The sequence below is a fragment of the Pongo abelii genome, chromosome 9 (genome assembly GCF_028885655.2).
Source record: "Pongo abelii isolate AG06213 chromosome 9, NHGRI_mPonAbe1-v2.0_pri, whole genome shotgun sequence".
NCBI lineage: Eukaryota > Metazoa > Chordata > Mammalia > Primates > Hominidae > Pongo > Pongo abelii.
The window spans coordinates 404,647-421,478 of record NC_071994.2 but is presented as its reverse complement, the minus strand read 5'-3'; the positions used below and the strand labels follow the sequence as shown (position 1 = coordinate 421,478).

The 16,832-nt window shown below is 53.0% G+C and overlaps 1 long non-coding RNA gene across 1 annotated transcript; it reads right to left on the bottom strand.

The window, feature by feature from the left end:
- Positions 1–176: 176 nt before the first annotated feature.
- LOC129048552 (uncharacterized) lies at positions 177–12,100 on the bottom strand. Its single transcript, XR_008510964.1, has 3 exons — positions 11,960–12,100; positions 2,760–2,938; positions 177–2,543 (listed from the first exon to the last, which is right to left on the bottom strand). It is a non-coding gene; the product is annotated as an uncharacterized LOC129048552 (long non-coding RNA).
- Positions 12,101–16,832: the final 4,732 nt, after the last annotated feature.

Genomic DNA, 16,832 nt, shown 5'->3' with positions numbered 1-16,832 from the left:
CTGTGGACCTTGGAAGTAGGGCTCCAGCACCGACTGGCCTCAGGCCTCTGCCTCATTGGTGGTCGGGTAGCGGCCACTAGGGTGTGGGAGCCTGGCCATCCCTGCCTCCTGGAGTGGACGAGGTTGGCAGCTGGTCTGCCTGCTCCTGCCCCACCCTCCCCCGCCCCTGCCCTCGCCCTGCCCTCGCCCGCGCCTGCCTCGTGGCTGGTTGCTCTTGGAGCCTGGTAGTGTCACTGGCTCAGCCTTCCTGGGTATGCACAAGCTCCGCCACCCACTCTGCTCCAAGGGGCTTGCCCTGCCTTGGGCCAAGTTCTAGGTCTGGCCACAGCCACAGACGGCTCAGTCCCCTGTGTGGTCATCCTGGCTGCTGCTGGGGGCCCACGGCACCCCTGGTGTCCCTCCCCTCCCAGGGCTCGAGTTGAGGCTGGGCCAGGCCCCTCTGGGACGGGGACTTGTGCCCTGTCAGGGTTCCCTGTCCCAGAGGTTGGGGGAGAGCTAGCAGGGCATGCTGCTGGCTGGCCAGGGCTGCAGGGACACTCCCCCTTCTGTCCAGGGGACGCCACACTTGCCCTTCTCTCCAGGGAATGCCACACTCGCCCTTCTCTCCAGGGATGCCACACTTCCCCTTCTCTCCAGCAGCCTCCGAGTGACCAGCTTCCCCATCGATAGACTTCCCGAGGCCAGGAGCCCTCTGGGGCTGTCAGGTGCCACCCTGGCTCCTTCCACACTGTGCTGGTCACTGCCTGCCGAGGGGGTCAGATGCAGGTGACCCCGTGCAGGAGGTGTCTCTGGACCTGCCTCTTGGTCATTACGGGGCTGGGCAGGGCCTGGTGTCAGGGCCCCACTGGGGTTGCAGGGCTGGGCCCGTGCTGTGGTCCTGGGGTGTCCAGGACAGACGTGGAGGGGTCAGGGCCCAGCACCCCTGCTCCGTGCTGAACTGTGGGAAGCATCCAGGTCCCTGGGTGGCTTCAACAGGAGTTCCAGCACGGGAACCACTGGACAACCTGGGGTGTGTCCTGATCTGGGGACAGGCCAGCCACACCCCGAGTCCTGGGGACTCCAGAGAGCAGCCCGCTGCCCTGGGCTCCACGGAAGCCCCCTCATGCCACTAGGCCTTGGCCTCGGGGACAGCCCAGCCAGGCCAGTGTGTGGTAGGACCAGGCCCCCATGTGGGAGCTGACCCCTTGGGATTCGGGAGCTGCGCTGATGTGCAGGGGAGAGCCAGCTCCTCCCCTTGAGGAGGGTCTTGATGCCTGGGGTTACCCGCGGAGGCCTGGGTGCCGGGACACTCCCCGGTTTGGCTGAAAGGAAAGCAGATGTGGTCAGCTTTTCCACTGAGCCCATCTGATCTTCACGGGGCTGGGCCCCATAGATCTGGGTCCGTGTGTGGCCCCCCTGGTCTGATGCTGAGGACACCCCTGCAAACTGCCAATCCCAGAGGACAAGACTGTGGGAGAGCTGTGCAGGGAGAGCCCATCCCCGCACCCTGACCCACAAGAGGGACTCCTGCTGCCCACCAGGCGTCCCTCCAGGGATCCCTCATTGTCCACAACTGCCGGAGAACAGAGGGCTCTGTGTCTGGCCCTCCCACAGTGAGCAGCAGTGACTGCGTCTGAAGTCTAAGCTGCTGAGACCCCCTCCTGCAGGAACCCATCTTCTGGGAAAAACCTGAACTGAGGATCACTCCCTGCCGACACCCACGGGGGCCCATCCTGGTCCTGAACTGAGGATCACCCTCTGCCCACACCCACAGGGGCCCATCCTGGTGGCTTTTCCAGTGCCAGGCTCTGCCCCATCAGGGTCTGGGGTCTCAGCCAGATTTGTGTCCAGGGCAGGCAGGCTGCAGAGGTTAGGTTGGGTCCAGCACAGGGCAGGGCTGGAGAGCACGGCCAAGGTCGGGTCTGTCTCCTCCCCTCTGGCCTCGGACGTCTCGCCTGTCAAATGCGTGAGTTCATATCCACCTCACAGGGTCGCCGTGAGGTGAACAAGACAGTCATTTGCACAGTCCGCGTGGAACAGGCACCTGCTGAGTGCTCAGGGGTGACCCTTGGCAGCCACGTGGAGGCCAGCACAGGCCACCTGGTAGTGACTGTCACCATACCATGGGGGAGGGCAGCTGTGTTGAGACCCACCTCTCACCTGCGGACGCAGAGCCCCCCTCGGACACCTGCTGTGTCCCCAACTGCTCCATACACGGCGGGCACTTGGCACCGGTGACGTCATGGGGTGGCTGCACATATCACAATAGGGCCCTGCCCAGGTCAGCTGGGCCTGGAGTCAGTGTCCTCCACCCCCTGAATTGGCAGCGTGTGTGTGCATGTGTATGTGGGTGAACGTGTGCATGTGTGTGTTTCTTCTCCAGCTAGGCCTGGTTGCCCCACTCACAGGTGCACACAGGTCCTTGTCACTGTCACCGCTGTGGCCCGAGACGATCGTCAGAGCATTCGCGGGGGCACCACACTCAGCCCTCTCCACCTGGGGTGGTCCTGGGGATGCAGACGCGGGGAGGGGGCTGGCCCCCTTCCTCGATGGACTCGGGTCTTCTGTAAAGGGCTGGATTTAGTGCCCTTGTGTCTCACCTTCTTGAGGAGCCCTCCTGGGTGCCGTGAATGTCCCCCTTGCTGGAAGCCCCGAGGCCCTGAGGACAAGCCCACTGCCTGAGGTCCCCCAGCAGCCAGCTGGCCAGGTCCCACTGATAGACAGGCCGTGCTGGGCTGCCGAGGGGGTGGAGGAAGCCTGGAGGGAGTTGGGGGACTCACCTGTGTGACGTCAGTTTCTGTCCTGGGCGCCGCCTGCCCCTTGGATCACATCCCCGCTCAGGACTCGCCACCAGTTGCCGCCTCGTGATGAAGCGATGGAGCTCTCTGATAGCTGAGAGTCGGCCACAGTGATCCCACAAGGCCACACGTAAACTCTCCCAACATCCATCCAGGGAGGCCTGGATAAAGATGCAGGGTTTCAGGCCGGGCATGGTGGCTCACGCCTGCAATCCCAGCACTTTGGGAGGCCGAGGTGGGCGGATCACCTGAGGTCAGGAGTTCAAGACCAGCCTGGCCAACATGGTGAAACTCCGTCTCTACTAAACATACAAAAATTAGCCGGGCATGGTGGCGGGCGCCTGTAGTCCCAGCTACTCGGGAGGCTGAGGCAGGAGAATGGCATGTACCCGGGAGGCGGAGCTTGTAGTGAGCCGAGATCGCACCACTGCATTCCAGCCTGGGCGACAGAGCAAGACTCCGTCTCAAAAAAACAAACAAACAAAACCTTACCCTATCGTTTTGCCAAGTGAGAAATTCTGCATGATTCCTCTGCTGTGAGGCAGTCAAACTCAGAAGCAGAAAGTAGGGTGGCCCGTGGCAGGGGCTGGAGAGGGGAGCTGGGAGTTGCTGTTCAACTGGTAACAGATTTCAGTCTGGGAAGATGCGTGAGTCCCAGAGTTCACTGTGCATGGTGCCCGTGGTTAGCAATGCCACATGGCACATTGCAAATTTTTTTTTTTTTTTTTGAGACGGAGTCTTGCTGTTGCCCAAGCTGGAGTGCAGTGGCGCAATCTCGGCTCACTGCAACCTCCACCTCCTGGGTTCAAGCGATTCTCCTGCCTCAGCCTTCTGAGTAGCTGGGATTACAGGTGCCCGCCACCATGCCCGGCTAATTTTTTTGTATTTTTGTAGAGACGGGGTTTCACTGTGTTAGCCAGGATGGTCTCGAGCCCCTGACCTCATGATCTGCCTGCCTCGGCCTCCCAAAGTGCTGGGATTACAGGCGTGAGCCACCGCGCCCGGCCAGTCCCAAAATTTCTAACATTAGAAGATTGGCGTGTGTGCCTGTGTATTTTTGCTGAACAATATTTCTTTTTTTTTTTTTTTAGAGGGTGTCTCGCTCTGTCGCCCAGGCTGGAGTGCAGTGGCGTGATCTTGGCTCACTGCAACCTCTGCCTCCCAGGTTCAAGCAATTCTCCTGTCTCAGCCTCCCCAGTAGCTGGGACTACTGGTGCCCACCACCATGCCTGGCTAATTTCTGCATTTTTAGTAGAGACGGGGTTTTGCCATGTTGGCCAGGCTGGTCTCCAACTCCTGACCTCAGGTGATCCACCTGCCTGGGCCTCCCAAAGCGCTGGGATTACAGGCGTGAGCCACCGCGCCTGGCCACTGAGCAGTATTTCTTTGTAGGGATGTAGCACAGGTTGTTCACCTGCTAAAGAATATTTAGTTTGCTGCCAGGTCTTGCCTGTTACGACTGGAGCCTCCTCCATAGGCATTTGCGTACCGTGCCCCCCAAGGACATAGGCTTTCAGTTTGTTATGGGAGACACGGGGCGGGGTCCTGTGGTGCATGCCTGACTCTGCACCTGACTCTCCAGCGTGCTGGGCCCCTTGCCTTCTCAGCCGGGATGCATCACAGTCCTGCCGCCCGTGATTTTCATCTTGGGCGTGTTGTGGGATCTTGTTATGGTTTCAGTTGGCAGTCGGCTGGTGGCCACAGCCTGGGCGTCTCCTTGGCGCTGCTGTGCCTGCTGCAGGTCCCCTTTGCTGAAGTTTTTGTTCAAGTCTTCATCTTATTTTTGGTTTTGTTTGTTTTTATTATTTTTGAGACGGAGTCTCACTGTCGCCCAGGCTGGAGTGCAGTGGTGCGATCTTGGCTCACTGTAGCCTCCGCCTCACAGTTTCAAGTGATTCTCCTGCCTCAGCCTCCCGAGTAGCTGGGACTACAGGCACCTGCCACCATGCCTGGCTAATTTTTTATACTTTTAGTAGAGACACGGTTTCACCAGGTTGCCCATACTGGTCTTGAACTCCTGACCTCAGGTGATCTGCCTTCCTTGGCCTCCCAAAGGGAAGGATCATGCTGGGATTATAGGTGTGAGCCACTGCGTCTGGCCTGTTTATTTATTTGTTGGAGACAGGGTCTGGCTCTGTCCCCCAGGCTGGAGTGTGGTGGTGTGATGGTAGCTCACTGCAGCCTCGACCTCCCTGGCTTAAGTGATCCTTCTGCTTCAGTCTCCTGAGTAGCTGGGACTACAGGCATGCACCAGCATGCCTCGCTAAATGTTTTTTTATTTTTTGTACAGACCAGGTCTCACTGTGTTGGCCAGGCTGGTCTCCAACTCCTGGCCTCAAGTGATCCTTCTGCCTCAGCCTCTCTAAGTGTTGGGATTACAGGCATGAGCCACTTCACCCAGCCCTTTGTTCATTTTGGAAACTGGTTTTTTAATTTGGTTATGTTTTTGAGATTTTTTCTTTTTTTTTTTCTTTGAGACAGGGTCTCACTCTGTCACCTCTGTCACCCAGGCTGGAGTGCAGTGGCGCGATCTCAGCTCACTGCAACCTCTGCCTCACGGTTTCAAGCAATTCTCGTGAATTCTCCTGAGTAGCTGGGACTACAGGCATGCACCACCACACCTGGCTTATTTTTATATTTTTAGTAGAGATGGGGTTTCACCGTGTTGGCCAGGCAGGTCCCAAACTCGTGACCTCAAGTGACCCGCCCGCCTTGATCTCCCAAAGTGCTGGGATTACAGGTGTGAACCATCGCGCCTGGCCGACACTTCTTTACATATTCTGAATGAGTCCTTGTCAGAGGTGTGATTTGAGAATATTCTCCCATTGGCCGGGCGCGGTGGCTCACATCTGCAATCCCAGCACTTTGGGAGGCCGAGGTGGGTGGATCACCTGAGGTCAGGAGTTCAAGACCAGCCTGGCCAACATGGTGAAACCCTGTCTCTACTAAAAACACAAAAGTTAGCTGGGCGTGGTGGCGGGCACCTGTAATCCCAGCTACTTGGGAGGCTGAGGCAGGAGTGTTGCTTGAACCCAAAAGGGGGAGGTTGCAGTGAGCTGAGATCGTGCCACTGCACTCCAGCCTGGGCGACAAGAGTGAAATTCCATCTCAAAAAAAAACAAAGTAAAAAAATTTTTCCATATCTGTAGTTCTTTTCTTTCTTTTACTAAGGCCTTTCACAGGACAAAAGGTTAAATTTTAATGAAGTCCAATGTGTTGGGGTTTTTTTTGTTGTTATTTTTAAAACAGGGTCTTGCTCTGCTGCCTAGGCTGGAGTGCAGTGGTGCAATCTTGGCTCACTGCAACCTTTGCCTCCCAGGCTCAAGCGAGTAGCTAGGACCACAGGTGCATGCCACTTCGCCCAGCTAATTTTTTTTTTCCTATGTTTGGCAGATGATACAAATACGGGGTTTCACCATGTTGGCCAGGCTGGTCTCAAACTCCTGACCTCAAATGATCCGCCCACCTTGGATTCCCAAAGTGCTGGGATTACAGGCCTGAGCCATTGCGCCTGCCTTCTCCTATGTTTTTATGTAAAAATTGTAAATTGGCTGGGCTTGTTGGCTCACACCTATAATCCCTGCACATTGGGAGGCCAAGGCAGGAGGATTGTGTGAGCCCAGGGGTTCCGGACCAGCCTGGGTAACACAGGGAGACCGCATCTGTAAAATAAAATTAGCTGGGTGTGGTGCTCACACCTGTCATCCCAGCTACTTGGGAGCCTGAGGCAGCAGGATCACTTGAGGCCAGGAGTTTGAGACCAGCATGGGTAACATAGCAAGATCCCATCTCTGTTTAAAGAAAGGAAAAAACCCAAGTCATATATATATATATATATATATATATATATATATATATATATACACGTATATATATATATATGTATATATTTTTTTTTTCTTTTTGAGATGGAGTCTCACTCTGTCTCCCAGGCTGGAGTGCAGTGTGGTGATCTTCGCTCACTGCAACCTCTGATTCTCCTACCTCATTCTCTCAAGTAGCTGAGATTACAGGCGCTCGCCACCACACCCAGCTAATTTTTGTATTTTTAGTAGAGACAAGGTTTCTCCATGTTGGCCAGGCTGGTCTTAAATTCCCGACCTCAGGTGATCTGCCCGCCTCGGCCTCCCAAAGTGCTGGGATTATAGGGGTGAGCCACCGCCCCAGCCCCAAGTTGTCTTTTTTTTTTTTTTTTTTTTGCGACAGTCTTGCTCTGTCACCAGGCTGGAGTGCAGTGGTGAGATCTTGGCTCACTGCAACCTCCACCTCCCGGGTTCAAGTGATTCCCTTGCCTCAGCCTCCTGAGTAGCTGGGACTACAGGCATGCACCACCATGCCCAGCTAATTTTTGATTTTGTATTTTAGTAGAGATAGGGTTTCACCATGTTGGCTAGGATGGTCCTGTTCTCCTGACCTCATAATCTACCCGCCTCGGCCTCCCAAAGTGCTGGGATTACAGGCGTGAGCCACCATGCCCCACCAATATTTATATTTTATACTTATACAAGATTGTCTCACAATGGATCATAGGTCTAAGTTATGAGGTTTAGGTCAAGATTCATTTTTTTCTGCATAAGAATGTCCGGTTGTTCCCACACTGCTTGTTGAAAAGATCTTCCTTTCTCTTTTTTATTTTATTTTTATTTTTATTTATTTATTTATTTTTTGAGACAGAGTTTCACTCTTTTTGCCCAGGCTGGAGTGCAATGGTGCGATCTCTGCTCACTGCAACCTCCGCCTCCCGGGTTCAAGCGATTCTCCTGCCTCAGCCTCCCGAGTAGCTGGGATTACAGGCACCTGTGACCACGCCCGGCTAATTTTGTATTTTTAGTAGAGACGGGGTTTCACCATGTTGGCCAGGTTGTTCTCGAACTCCTGACCTCAGGTGATCCACCCGCCTGGGCCTCCCAAAGTGTTGGGATTACAGGCGTGAGCCACCGCGCCCGGCCAGATCTTCCTTTCTCTACTGAATTGCTTGTGTACCTTGGTCAGTAATCCATGAGCCATGTTTGCGTGCGTCCGTTTCTGGGATCTCCATCGTCTTCCCTCGGTGTGTGTCTGCCCCTTCTCCAACACCAAGCTGGCCTCACACTGTTACTCCACAGTCAGTGTAACATTGGGTTATGTGAGTCTTCTTTCATTTTTCCACGTGTGGTGCATTTAGAATCAGTTTGTCTATATCTACAGAAAGTCCTGCTGGGATTTTGTTGGAATTGCAATGAATCCATAGATCAGTTACCGAGAACTGATACCTGTATGACAGTATGTCTGCATCTAAGAATGTGGTATGTCTCTCCATTTATTTAGGTCTTTTAAATTTTTTTCTTCCGATCTTGTAGTTTTCTTTTTATTTTGTGTATTTATTATTATTTTTTGAGAGAGGATCTTGCTCTGTCACCCAGGCTGGAGTGCAGTGGCACAATCTCGGCTCACTGCAACCTCTGCCTCCCGGGTTCAAGTGTTTCTTCTGCCTTAGCCTCCCGAGTAGCTGGGACTACAGGCGCGCGCTACCACACCCGGCTAATTTTTGTATTTTTACAGACAGGATTTCACCATATTGGCCAGGCTGGTCTTGAACTCCTGATCTCATGATCCACCTGCCTGGGCCTCCCAAAGTGCTGGAATTATAGGCGTGAGCCACCGCGCCCGGCCCCCGCCCCCCACTTTTTTTTTTTTTTTTTTTTTTAGATAGAGTCTCTGTTGCCCAGACTGGAGTGTAGTGGCGCGATCTTGGCTCACTGCAACCTCCACCTCCCGGGTTCAAGCGATTCTCCTGCGTCAGCCTCCTGAGTAGCTGGGATTATGGGCGCCCGCCACCACACGAGGCTAATTTTTGTATTTGTAGTAGACATAGGGTTTCACCATGTTGGTCAGGCTGGTCTCAAACTCCTGACTTCATGATCTGCCCGCCTCAGCCTCCCAAAGTGCTGGGATTACAGGCATGAGCCACTACACCCGGCCCCCAGATTGCTTTTTAAAACTATATATTGCTGGGCGTGCTGGCTCATGCCTGTAATCCCAGCACTTTGGGAGACCAAAGCGAGCGAATCACCTGAGTTCGGGAGTTCGAGACCAGCCTGGCCAACATGGTGAAACTCCGTCTCTACTAAAAATACAAAAATTAGCCAGGCATGGTGGTGCATGCCTGTAATCCCAGCCACTCAGGAGGCTGGGGAGGGAGAATCGCTTGAACCTGGGAGGCGGAGGCTGCAGTGAGCCGAGATGGCGCCATTGCACTCCAGCCTGGGTGATAAAGCAAAACTCGGTCTCAACAAAACAAAACAAAAAACTATATATTGTTGTTTTACAACAGTAATAGATTATACATAGAAAATATATACAGAGACCAGCTTGGCCAACATGGTGAAACCTCGTCTCTACTAAAAATACAAAAATTAGCTGGGCATGGAAGCACATGCCTGTAATTCCAGCTACTTGGGAGGCAGACGCAGGAGAATCGCTTGAACCCGAGAAGTGAAGGTTGCTGTGAGTCGAGATTGCGCCACTGCACTCCAACCTTTGCGCTTTGCGACGAGTGAAACTCTGTCTCAAAAGAAAAGAAAAGAAAAGAAAATGTATACAGAGAATATCAGAATTTACTTAACAAAACAAAACAAAACAAAAAGGGCAGGTGAGGTAGCTCACTCCTGTAATCCCAGCACTTTGGGGGGCCGAGGTGGGCGGATTGCTTGAGCTCAGGAGTTCAGACCAGCCTGGGCAACATGGTGAAACTTCATCTCTACAAAAAATACAGAAATGGCCGGGTGCGGTGGCTCATGCCTGTAATCCCAGCACTTTGGGAGGCCGAGGCAGGCGAATCACGAGGTCAGGAGATCGAGACCATCCTGGCTAACATGATGAAACCCCGTCTCTACTAAAAAATACAAAAAATTAGCCGGGCGTGGTGGCGGCTGCCTGTAGTCCCAGCTACTTGGGAGGCTGAGGCAGGAGAATGGCGTGAACCCGGAAGGCGGAGCTTGCAGTGAGCTGAGATCCTGCCACTGCACTCCAGCTTGGGCGACAGAGGGAGACTCTGTCTCAAAAAAAAAGAAAAAAAAAAATACAGAAATTAGCCGGCCATTGTGGTGCATGCCTGTAGTCTCAGCTACTCTGGAGGATAAAGTGAGAATCACTTGAACCCAGGCGGTTGAGACTGCAGTGAGCCGTGATCACACCACTGCACTCCAGCCTGCGTGACTGAACAAGACACTGTTTGAAAAAAGAAAAGCATTGATTAATATGCTTAGACCATTTGCATTGAATGTAATTATTGATATATTTGGATTTAGATTTTTTTATTTTTCCACTCATGCTATTTGTTTCCTGTATCTTATCTCCCCTTTTCTGCCTTCATTTGGGTTATGTGAGCTGTTTTGGGCAGCTGATTTTAACTGTTTTTTTTTAAGATGTAGTCTCGCTCTGTCACCCAGGCTGGGAGTGCAGTGGTGTGATCTCGGCTCACTGCAACCTTTGCCTCCCGGGTTCATACCATTCTCCTGCCTCAGCCTTCCGAGTAGCTAGGGCTACAGGTGCCCGCCACCACGCCCAGCTAATTTTTTGTATTTTTTAGTAGAGACGGGGTTTCATCGTGTTAGCCAGGATGGTCTCAATCTCCTGACCTCGTGATCTGCCTGCCTCAGCCTCCCAAAGTGCTGGGATTACAGGCGCGAGCCACTGCACTGGGCTGTAATTGTGCTTTTGAAAATATCTCTTGGCTGGGTGCAGGGGCTCACGCCTGTAATCCTAGCACTTTGAGAGGTTGAGGTGGGCCGACTGCTTGAGCTAGGAGTTCAAGACCAGCCTGGACAACATGGCGAAACCCCGTCTCTGCCAAAAATACAAAAATTAGCTGGGCATAGTGGTGTGTGCTTGTAGTCTCAGCTTCTCGGGAGGCTGAGGCAGGAGGGATGCTTGAGCCCAGGTGGTTGAGACTGCAGTGACCTGTGATCATAGCACTGCACTCCAGATGCCTGGGCGAGATTCTGTCTCAAAACGCACAAACAAAAAAAGGAAAGGGTAGGAACAGGCAAGACCAAGCATAAGTATGCCTGACTAGTACTTGGTGAAATGCCAGCTAGACCCATGGTGAGTTACCATTTCGTAGTCTCATGACTAGGGTGGGGACAGGGAGGCCTGAGGCAGTGGAACCAGTGGCTAGTGAAGCTCTGGAGCAGGGAGGGAGCCTGTGCCCTGGGGCGGGAGTGTAAATTCTGAGAGCCACTGCTGGGGGGCGATTGGGCCTGGCAGGGCGTCTGCCCCGTGTCTGGGCACACAGAGGTCCGCAGTGTGCTGGCGGTGGCAGTGTTTGCATAAAGTCAGACAAGACGGGAGCATCGGTGAGTAAATGCCGGTGTTCAGGCAGCGGAGCAGTCAACAGCATCTGAGATGAATAACCGACGCCGTCTCAATATGGACAATTCCCACCCCAATTCTGTTGAATGGAACCAGCAACTGGCGGGCGGGTGCGCACTGCGCGGCGTTTCCAAATCGTTCAGAGGCGCAGGAGAGGCCCTGGCCATCTGGGAAGGCGTAGGGGTGAGCACGGCCTCAGGGAACGGGAAGGACGGAGACCAAACTCAGGCGGCAGAGGCCTCCAGGAGACCCTGGATGGAGGGGAGAGGGCGACTCGGGGGGCTCTGAGCATGTGTTTAAGGGGAGAGGTCAGGCCTGGGGCTCATTATTTTTAAAAAACCTGTTTGTATGTTTTAAATATTCAATACTAGGCCGGGAGCGGTGGCTTATGCCTGTAATGCCAGGACTTTGGGAGGCCGAGGTAGGCGGATCATTTGAGGCCAGGAGTTCGAGACCAGCCTAGCCAACATGATGAAACTCCGTCTCTACTAAAAATACAAAAAAATTAGCCGGGCGTGGTGGCGCGCGTAATCCCAGCTACTCGGGAGGCTGAGGCAGGAGAATCGCTGGAACCCGGGAGGCGGAGGTTGCAGTGAGCCGAGATCTCACCATTGCACTCCAGCCTGGGCGACAGAGCGAGATTCCCCATTAAAAAAAAAAAAAAAATCAGTAATAAAGCTCATATGTGTATCAGCCCATGTTCCTTTATGAAGAAACACCGAGATCTAAGGAATGCGCGCTGCTGAGGGGTGAACTGCAGGTGACTTTCCCTCTTCTTATTTGTACTTACATGTTCTGAAAATGTCGTCTAGCTTTTGGGTCGTTCTTACCTGCAAAAAGCCAGACAGCAGGTTTTTGGCGGAAGGACCGGTTTGCACAGCGGACACACGGGAGAGGCCCGCGCGGCTTTCGGAGAAGCCTCCCCGTGCGGCGCCTCCCTTGCCCTAGTAAGCGCGCGGCGTGTTAGGGCCGCAAGGCCCCCTCGGCTTGGGGGCGGGGTTTCCAGGTCACGTGACCGGGAGCCCCCCCCCCCCCCGCCCCGTCCCCCAGAGCGGCCTGCGAGAACGGCCGACAGAGGGCGCCCGAGTCCCGGCCTCGCTCGCGCGTTCGGGGCGGCTCCTTCCTCGCGCGCCGCCGGCCGCGTCCAGGAGGGGGCGCCGCGAGTCCTGTCCGGCGGTCCCGCCGCGGGCAGCTCCGGGCCGGCTCCTGGGCGTCCGGTTCCGCGCTGGCTGCGTTTCCTGCCCCACCTGCTGGTGTCGGCTCGTGCGTGTCTCCTCCCCCGGATTATGGGAATGGAATACAGTCCCCTAGTAATAAAGTAAACAGGCGGCCGGGCGCGGTGACTCACGCCTGTAATCCCAGCACTTTGGGAGGCCAAGGCGGGCGGATCACGAGGTCAGGAGTTGGAGACCAGCCTGGCCAAGTGAAACCCCATCTCTACTAACAATACAAAAAAATTTAAAAAGCTGACCGGGCGTGGTGGCTCACGCCTGTAATCCTAGCACTTTGGGAGGCCAAGGTGGGTGGATCACGAGGTCAGGAGATCGAGACCATCCTGGCTAACACGGTGAAACCCCGTCTCTACCAGAAATACAAAAAATTAGCCGGGCGTGGTGGTGGGCGCCTGTGGTCCCAGCTACTCGGGAGGCTGAGGCAGGAGAACGGCGTGAACCCGGGAGGCGGAGCTTGCAGTGAGCTGAGATGGGCCACTGCACTCCAGCCTCGGCAACAGAGCGAGACTCTGTCTCGAAAAAAAAAAATAAAAAATAAAAAGCTTTATAAGCCTGCTGGATTCTGTCAAATGCCTTTTCTAAGTTTACTGAAATGATGATGTATTTTTGTTTTATTTTATTTATTTAGAGACCAGATCTCACTGTGTTGCTCAGAATCCTCCTGCTTCAGCCTCCCAAAGTGCTGGGATCACAGACGTGAGCCACCATGTCTGGCCATGTTTTTATCTTTTAATATGCTTATATGGTGAATTCCATTGGCTCATATTTCATGTTGAACCAGCCTTGCATTCCTGGGATAAATCTCACTGCGTCATGGTGTGCACTTATATTTGTATTGTACATGTATGTGTGCTCATGGGCCTGTGTTTCAGTGTGTGGCAATGCAGCGGGCCTACAATCATCAAAACAGCTCTGGAAAAGAATGGTCAAGTGAGAGGGAGTTCTATGCCTGGCTTCAAGATGTGGGTTTTTGTTTTTTTTTTTGAGATGGAGTCTCGCTCTGTCACTCAGGCTGGAGTGCAGTGGTGCGATCTTGGCTCACTGCAGCCTCCACCTCTGGGGCTCAAGTGATTCTTGTACCTCAGCCTCCCGAGTAGCTGGGATTACAGGCGTGTACCACCATGCCCGGCTAGTTTTTTTATTTTTGGTAGAGACGGATTTCGCCATGTTGGCCAGGCTGGTCTTGAACTCCTGGCCTCAAGTGATCCACCCACCTCGGCCTCCCAAAGTGTTGGGATTACAGGCGTGAACCTTTGCACCTAGCCTAAGATGTGTTATAAAGGTTCAGAAATGTGGCACATTTCTGTCACAGTGTGGTAACAGGATAGACAAATAGATCAGTGGAACAGAATAGAGGATCCAGAGTAGACTCTCACATACATGCTCAACTTATTTTGAAGTAAGTGTAAGCAAATTCAGCGGAGAAAGGAGAATCTTAGCAACAAATGGTACTAGAACGATGGGGCTATGCATATGAACGGAAGCTTCAATCTGTACATGACAGTACATACATAAATCCATTCAAAATTTACTATTAATTTTTTTGAGGTGGAGTCTCGCTCTGTCGCCCAGGTTGGAGGGCAGTGGCACAATCTTGACTCACTGCAACCTCCGTCTCCCAGGTTCAAGTGATTATCCTGCCTCAGCCTCCTGAGTAGCTGGGATTACAGGTGCCCACCACCACACCTGGCCACGTTTTGTATTTTTAGTAGAGATGAGGTTTCACCATGTTGGCCAGGCTTGTGTCAAACTCCTGACCTCAGGTGATCCACCCGCCTCGGCCTCCCAAAGTGCCAGGATTACAGGTATAAGCCACTGTGCCCGGCCTCAGAACTTATTATAAGCCAAAATGTAAGGCCTACAATGGTAAAATGTGCGTTAAGAATGAAAAGGAGGATGTCAGTATGACTTGGGTTAGAGAAATGATTCTTAGATAAACACTAAAAGCATGACACATAAAGGAAAACCTGATCCACTGGACTTCATGAGAATGAAGGGTGTGTGCATTTTGAAAGGCCCTGAGAAGACAAGCCCAGGCTGGCAGAGGCATTAGCAAATATCCTGTCTGAGGAAGGACTCATCCTGCAGCATCTATGACAAGCTCCCAGGAGTCATGGGGTGCTGTGCTCTCGGCAGATACGGGAGAGCCTCCCATCCCATCATTCGTGGCTCTGGAGCAGCACTGCTCAAAGTCCCCTACCAATGCCCTCCTCAGTCGACAGACCTGACCCTCCCCACATGTGCACCCACAGGCCAGGCCTTGCGGGTCTTCTTGGGACATGAACCCAACTTCAGGAGAAGGAAAGTAAGAAGAGGAAAATCAATGAAAAGAAAAAGGAATTTACTGGTGGCCCTTTCAAGTCTTTCTGTCAAACGGCCCAATTTCAGGTTAAGCCAGGCAGTGGCGACAAGGCAGCCCTGTGTTCTGCCCAGTTCCAAGGGCTCCACCGCCTCTGTGGGTGAGAAGCAGCAACCAGCCAGGGAGAAAACCATCTAGCTGCGTCAAACTTGGTAGTGCTGGAAGTTAGCACAGGCGGACCTGAGATACCACGGTTCAGTTCTAGACACTGCAGTAACGCAAATGTTGCAATAAAGCCAGTCGGAGGGATTTTTCGGTTTTCCACTGCATATAAAAGTTACGTTTATACCACAGTGGAGTCAGGTGTGCAATAACATTATGTTTACAAAACAATACACATGCCTCAATTTAAAATACTTTTATTGACCACTCCTCACTCCCTCCCCAACTGGGCTCCCACCACCCTACCCTCCCTCAACACCAAAAAAAAAAAAAAAAAAACACATAATAATAATAATAATAGGCTGGGCACAGTGGCTCACACCTGTAATCCCAGCATTTTGGGAGGTCAAGTGGGCAGATTGCACGAGCTCAGGAGACCAGCCTGGGCAACATGGTGAAACCCTGTCTCTACCAAAAATACAAAAAACTAGCCGGGTGTGAGGGTGCACACCTGTGGTCCCAGCTACTAGGGAGGCAGAGGTGGGAGGATTGCTTCAGCCTGGGAGGCAGAGGTTGCCATGAGCCGAGATCATGTCACTGCATTCTAGTCTGGGCAACAAAGCAAGACCTCGTCTCCAAAATAAAATGGCCGGGCACAGTGGCTCACACCTGTAATCCCAGCACTTTGGGAGGCCAAGGTGGGCGGATCACCTGAGGCCAGGAGTTCGAGACCAGCCTGGCCAACATGGTGAAACCCCGTCTCTACTAAAAATGGAAAAAAATCAGCCGGGTGTGGTGGTGCGTGCTTGTAGTCCCAGCTCCTCGGGAGGCTGAGGTAAGAGAACTGCCTGAACCTGGGAGGCAGAGGTTGCACTGAGCCGAGATGGTGCCACTGCATTCCAGCCTGGGCAAGAGAGTGAGACTCTGTCTCAAAAATTAAACAACAAACAAACAAACAAAGAAAAAACTAAGATACTGATAGAAAGTGCCAACAATCATCTGAGGCTTGAGGAAGTTGGGTTCTTTGCTGGTGGAAGGTCTTGTTCGTGGCTGCTGACTGATCAGGGTGGTGGTGGCTGAAGGCTGGGGTGGCTGTGGCAATTTCTTTCTTTTTTTTTTTTGATGGAGTTTTGCTCTTATGCCCAGGCTGGAGTTCAATGGCGTGATCTTGGTTCACTGCAACCTCTGCCTCCTGGGTTCAGGTGATTCTCCACCACGCCCGGCCGGCAATTTCTTAAAATAAGACAACAATAAAGCTGGCCACATTGAGCCTCTTCCTTTCACAAAAGATTTCTCCGTAGCACGCGATGCTGTCTGGTAGCATTTTGTCCACAGCAGACCTTCTTTCACAACTGGAAAATCCTCTTGAACCCTAGCGCTGCTGTATCAACGAAGTTTATGGAATATTCTAAATCCTTTGTTATCTCAGCAATGTTTAGAGCATCTTCACCAGGAGCAGATTCCATCTCAAGAAAGCACTTTTGCTGGGTGCGGTGGCTCACACCTGCAATCCCAGCACCTTGGGACACCGAGGCGGGCGGCGGGCCAGATCACTTGAGGCCAGGAGTTTGAGACCAGCCTCGCCAACATGGTGAAACGCTGTCTCTAATACAAATACAAAAATTAGCCGGGTGTGGTGGCACGTGCCTGTAATCCCAGCTACTCGGATGGCTGAGGCAGAATTGCTTGAACCCGGGAGGCGGAGGTTGCAGTGAGCCGAGGTTGCACCACTGCACTCCAGCCTGCATGATATTCAAACTGGAAGAGCAGAGCGAGACTGTCTCAAAAGAAAAACAAAACAAAACAAAACAGCTTGAAGCGGCAGGGTTACAGCTCCGTGACGGCCCCTGCAGGCGGGGTGTGCTGGGCAGAGTGTGCTGAGAGCAGCAGCTCAGGGCAGTTCTGCAGCCACATTTATACCCACTTTTAATTTCATGCAGATTAAGGGGCAGCTCAGGCAAAAGTTTCTAGGGAAGGGGTAGTAACTTTTGGGTCGTGGGGTCATTGCCA